Source organism: Tenrec ecaudatus, unplaced genomic scaffold (assembly GCF_050624435.1).
Source record: "Tenrec ecaudatus isolate mTenEca1 unplaced genomic scaffold, mTenEca1.hap1 Scaffold_1902, whole genome shotgun sequence".
Taxonomy (NCBI): domain Eukaryota; kingdom Metazoa; phylum Chordata; class Mammalia; order Afrosoricida; family Tenrecidae; genus Tenrec; species Tenrec ecaudatus.
In genome coordinates, this window is record NW_027458180.1 from 25,624 (window position 1) to 31,181 (window position 5,558).

Here is a 5,558-nt window from a genome sequence, read left to right on the forward strand (position 1 = left end):
TAGACCTCTATAAATGCCCTTTGACCCCTAGGTCTTTCTTCCATCTCCCTTGACTTTCCTCCTGCCCTACTATCATGCTCCGTCCCCTCCTAGGTTACAGCTATACCTCTTCTTTACATAACCTTACCTTTGATCATTCCCTACCAGGCCTGTCACTCCCCCCTCACTACCATTTTGGGTCCCATGTTGTTCCCTTGTCCCTGTGTTTGTTAACACCATCTCCTTACTCCCCCCCCCATTTCTACCTATCCCAAGTCCACCCCGGAACTGTCGGTCCCATGTTTTTCCTCCAGATAGTTCATCCAGTCTGTCTTATTTAGACCGACCTGTGGAGACAATAATATGCATGAAAACAAGACAGAGGAAAACAAAGCAACAGTATACAACCAGACAACAAAACAACAAAAACAAACCACTGAGAAAGAACAGAACAAAACACATCAAGAAAGGAAAGCTTGTAGTTAGTTCAAGGATCGTTTGTTGGCCCTTAGGAGTGTTTTCCAGTCCAGTCTGTTGGGGCACCACGCCCTGGCCCCAAAGTCGACTTTCAGCATTCCCTGGGGACCTTGCCACTCCCATTCCCTTGCTGTTCCGCTGCACTCCCCCAGTGCTTTGCCTCGGTATGGTGGGATCAGGTCAGGTGCAATTCCCACACTGTGTCTCCGGTGCTGTCCCCTGTATCGTCCTTGGACACTGAGGGGCATCATGTCTCATAGTGGGGCCAGCCATGTTGTTCTCTCTGTAGATTGGCTGCTCTACTCAGGAATATCATCCTCACGGCCTGGTGGGCCAGGCTGTGCTCCACTCTCTCCTCCTCCCCCTTCATCTGCTCCCGGGTGCTCTGATCAGATATGTCCATCTCCTGGAGCTGCAGAATCAATGTCGTCCTTTGAAACAAATTCTTCTCGGGGGAGGGGCAGGAATCCACTTAATTTTTGGCGCTGGGGCCAGCCTCCCAGAACTCTCCACTGGTTCCTCACTCCACGCCGGGATGTTGCATTCACACCTTGCGGCACTGGGTTGAAGTCTGGTCCCACTTTCCCTGTGGAGATATAAACAATACCCTCCCCTTGGGTGGGTTAGTGCCCCATGCCCCCACTTCCCTTTTCTTCCTTATATTCATCCTTTTTTTTTCCTTTCCCCACCTCCTCCACCATTGTCTACCATGTGCATCCCTGGTTTTGGTCTGGTCTCTGCCATACTACACAGTCTTCACCCCAAAAATGTTTGTATACAGTAGCTTTTTCCCCTATGCCACTTTTGATTTTTTTTTAATACTTACCTCAGTGGGCTCATATTGTACTTGTCCTTTTGTGCCTGACTTACTTCGCTTAGCATGATTTTCTCCAGGTCTTCCCATGCTGCTATGTGCCTCATAGAAGACTATCATCTTTGAACTTCATCAGTAAGTGCTTCAAATCCTCTTCCCTTGCAGCAAGCAAGGTGAGTCGCCTGCATATCTCAGGCTGTTCTCAAGTCTTCCTCCAATCCTGAAGTTTCCAATTCAGCCATTCAAAACTCAAAACTGCTCAATGCCATGGAAGTCAAGTCAATTCTGAATAGAGCAACCCTATAGGCCAGGGAAGAACCTCCTGGAAGGTTTCCAAGGCTGTAATCTTTGTGGCAGCACATGGTCACATCTTTCTCAATCGGGATAGCTGGTGGATTCCACACACTGCTCTTCTGGTTGACAGTGAAGTGCTTAACCAATACCTTACCTGGGTTCCAAGTGTGACCTAGCAGCCACAGTTTTCTTCAGAGACTAAAGGGGTTGTTAGGTGTGAATTCTCGGCCCACGGTGGTCCAGCAGACCTGCTCACTATTTGCCCAAGTGCAAAATCCATCAAGGGGATGCATTATCATTACTTTTTAAATCAAGTAACTGACGCAAGTGTAACAGCAACCCTGCTTTCTAATATCACCCTGGTTTTGATAAATGTGTCCCATTCCTTGAGGACTCTTCCAAATTCTTAAATATCCCGCAGCTCAGTCCCTGATGTCTGGCTGTAACAAAATGTGTAAAGGGAGACCAAATGTCAATAAACTCCCCCTGTCTGCCTCAATTCATCACATAATCAGCTCCAAGGTAAATGCATGGCAAGTCAGTTACGCGCTGGCGGAGAGGGGAAGGGGCTGGGCTGAGCCCCTTTCAGGTTTGTCTTCTGATGGAGCTGACCAAAAGGACTTCTTATTTCAGCCTATTAAGAGACTGAGAGGTTGGGTCCCCCCGCCCCATTTTTCTTTTCTTTTCCCTTTTTGCCCCTTTCCCCTTGGAGGGACAGCCTACTCTGCTGTTCTAGCAGGGTTGTCTGCTTTATGCTTCACTCTCCACTCTATTAAATCACCTTTACTCTCATTAAATACAGGTCTTCAGGGTGGTCAGAGAGTTTTGCTCTGAGGGATAATGTTATAATGAGGACGGCGTGTATGAAAAATAATTTTTTAGCTCAATTCCAGGCAGACCACGGGGAAGCATGAAATGGGGATGGGGAGAGGTGTACCTCACTTTAGACAAGAGCCAGGCTTCTGAGGGGGCAGTCTTGACCTGGAAGGCTGCAGAAGGCTTCTTTACCTCACTCACTCACTCACTCACTTACTCACTCACTCATTCATTCAACCAGCTTGCTGCTTACTTATAAAGTGCCAGACCTTGGGACTCTCTCACTGAACAAAAGAGATAAAAATCCCCCTTCCCTCAAGAAGCTTCCATACACAGAGACATTCAAACCCCTCCTAGGGAATGTGTTTAAAGTCCAATTTACACAAAAGCAGGAGAAGAGGCTGATGTGAGGGGTTTCAGACACGCACACACGCACGTTCATATATGACTTCCATTGCAGTGACAAAGTGTAGTACTCTTCCAGGAGACACTATTCGTTGGAGTTAAATCACTTTTATTTTTCTTATGATCTCTCTCTCTCTCTCTTTTTTTTCTTTCTGAGAGCAATTGCCCTTGGAAGTGATTAGCTGTTATCACTCTCTAGCCTTTTCCTGCCTAGATAGGAGGGGCCTCTAGGGCTGCTAAAAGCCAGAAAAGTCCCAAAAAGGCAGCAACAAGAGAGGCAGAGGGCAATTGGGGCCAGTGTTTTTCATCTGAGTCTCTGGGGGGCCAATTTTTAAATATGCAGAATACACACACACACACACACACACACACACCACACACTGCCCCTCTGCCCTACCCAAGATGGTCCTACTAAATAAGGATCCTACCCCACCATCTGTCCGAGACCCCCTTGAACTGGTCCTTTCCATGAAACAAGCCAGGGCCATTGAAAGTGACTCTTTAGGCAAAAGACCAGTGACTTAGGTTTTCCAAACCAGGACAAAGCCCATTTGTTAAGCACTTGCATATTAACCAAAAGGTTGATGCTTCAAACCTACCCACAGGTTCCTAGGAAAGCAGGCCTGGCAATCTGTTTCTGAAGGGCACAGTCCTGAAAAGGATCCCTGGTGACATATTGTCCTGCTAGCCATAAGGTCAGTAGTTCAAAACTACCAGCTGCTCTGAGAGAGAAAGCTGAGGCTTTCTACTGTACAGATATATAGTCTCAGAAACCTACCAGGGCAATTATACTCCATTGCCATGAGTCAGAATTGACTCAATGGCAGTAAGTGAGTGGATGGGCTGGAATTGATTGGACACCAACTAACACCAAGAACAACTATTTTGGGCGGCAGTGCCATTCTTCTGCTTTATCTAGAATCTGAACTCTCAGCGTCATTAACAATTTAGACAACAGAAAAATAATAATAAACTACAGAAGGATAAAGAAAAGCTAAAGAAGCTACTTCTGTTTGGGGTTTAGTTGTGTGTTTTTTAGCAGAAAATATGAAATATGAAGGAGCAGGGACTTGCTGAACTTAAATATAAGCCTATATTTCAACCCCAAGTCTTTCTTGCCAAAAAATAATGTCCCATAATAGGAACGGCCTCTGGACTGCCAAGAAAGCATGGCTTCTGTGTTGGATCAGATCAAGGAGATAGCTATAATGCCCTGTACTAAGATCACAAAAGAATGTAATGCAGTGCCTTGTACGCAAAAGGTTTTCTAAGAGTCTTCAGGGGGCTGTGCTACAGCCTAAATAGGCTGAATTGCAGCCTAAAACAGACAGGGATCCATTTCAAAGAGATGTGGGGACATGGCTTTCATAAAATGGAGTGCATCATGTAATCCAATGCAAGGGAAACCCAGTAAGTTTGGGAAGGAGCTTCATTGGCTTGGACTAAACAGCCAGAGATAGTGCCACATAAAAAGAAGGAAGACGATTGATAAAGCAACCCAGACATTATGTGGAAAAGGAAAAGGGACTTAGAAGACAATCAAAAGCTATAAGGAACCTCTCTCAGGGAGAAAGTCCTGTGGCTTCAACTTGTGTGCTCTGGGGGATATTCGGCAGTCACATAGAAAATTGTGTATTCAATTTAATCCCTTTAAGGGATTTTGTCAATGGGCCGTCATCCCAACTATCCTGACAAAAAAATCTATCTTGAAAATCACCCTGCTGTGAGGAAGCTAAAGGTAAGCACATGATACGATCACATGGAGGAAAATTGGGGAGCCAATGCAACAGCAAGAACCCAGGCCCTAGACCTAGGAACCAAAGCAAACCCATCTTGCCCGTCTCACTGCTTGAGCAGCTTTGGCCAATGCCATGTGGAGTAGAGATGAGCTGCCTTGGCCAAGCCTTCCTCAAATTACAGAATTGTGAGCAAATAATACACTGAGTGGGATTGAAAGTCACTAAGCAGCAATAGGTAAGTAAAACATAAGGGCCTAACAGTATCTATCTGTAAAGAGTCTTTGGCAGCTGGTATATGGAAGACCCAGGCCCTGATTACTTCCCATAAACACATATTCTTTATCATAGCCACGGACGCTCATGGAAACATTAAAGTTGTGCTTGGGAGAGGAAAAGGCAGGTTAAGAACCGAGAAAGCCCTTTTGGACCCTGCGCACCGGGGAACAAGGTCGCGAGCAGGAACTGCTACTGCTATTTCTCCTGTGGTCCCTCTCTGAGAGGAGTTTCCTGGAGCCTCCAACAGCGCCATGCTGGGGCAGAGCGTGCGGAGGTTCACCACCTCTGTGGTCCAGAGGAGCCACTATGAGGAGGGCCCTGGGAAGAATTTGCCATTTTCGGTGGAAAACAAGTGGCCGTTACTGGTTATGATGACCATGTACTTTGGGTCTGGATTTGCTGCACCTTTCTTTATAGTAAGACACCAACTGTTTAAGAAATAAGGATGCTTAAATGATATGTGAAACAGATGAGAAGAGCATTGTATGAAGTCCAACCTCTAAAAATTGATCAAGCTCTGTTGAACTTAATAGCATACTGGCTATGTTTGTAAATAAACTTAATACATGAAAAAAAAGGAACTGAGAAAGATGGTCATGTGACCTGGATATTGCTCAAACACTCCATTCTCCTAGGTCTCTTGGAAAAAGTAGAGGGATGAGAACCCAAAGCTGTAAACATTGTGTGGATTAGAAACGAGTTAAGTTTTGGGTGAGGGCTGAAGGCCCATGTTGGTAAAATTATTTCTGTGGGATTTT

At 45.8% G+C, this 5,558-nt stretch overlaps 1 pseudogene; it reads left to right on the forward strand.

Moving 5' to 3' along the window:
- The first annotated feature begins 5,051 nt into the window (after positions 1 to 5,051).
- On the forward strand, positions 5,052 to 5,243 carry LOC142436273 (cytochrome c oxidase subunit 7C, mitochondrial pseudogene; annotated as a pseudogene).
- Positions 5,244 to 5,558: the final 315 nt, after the last annotated feature.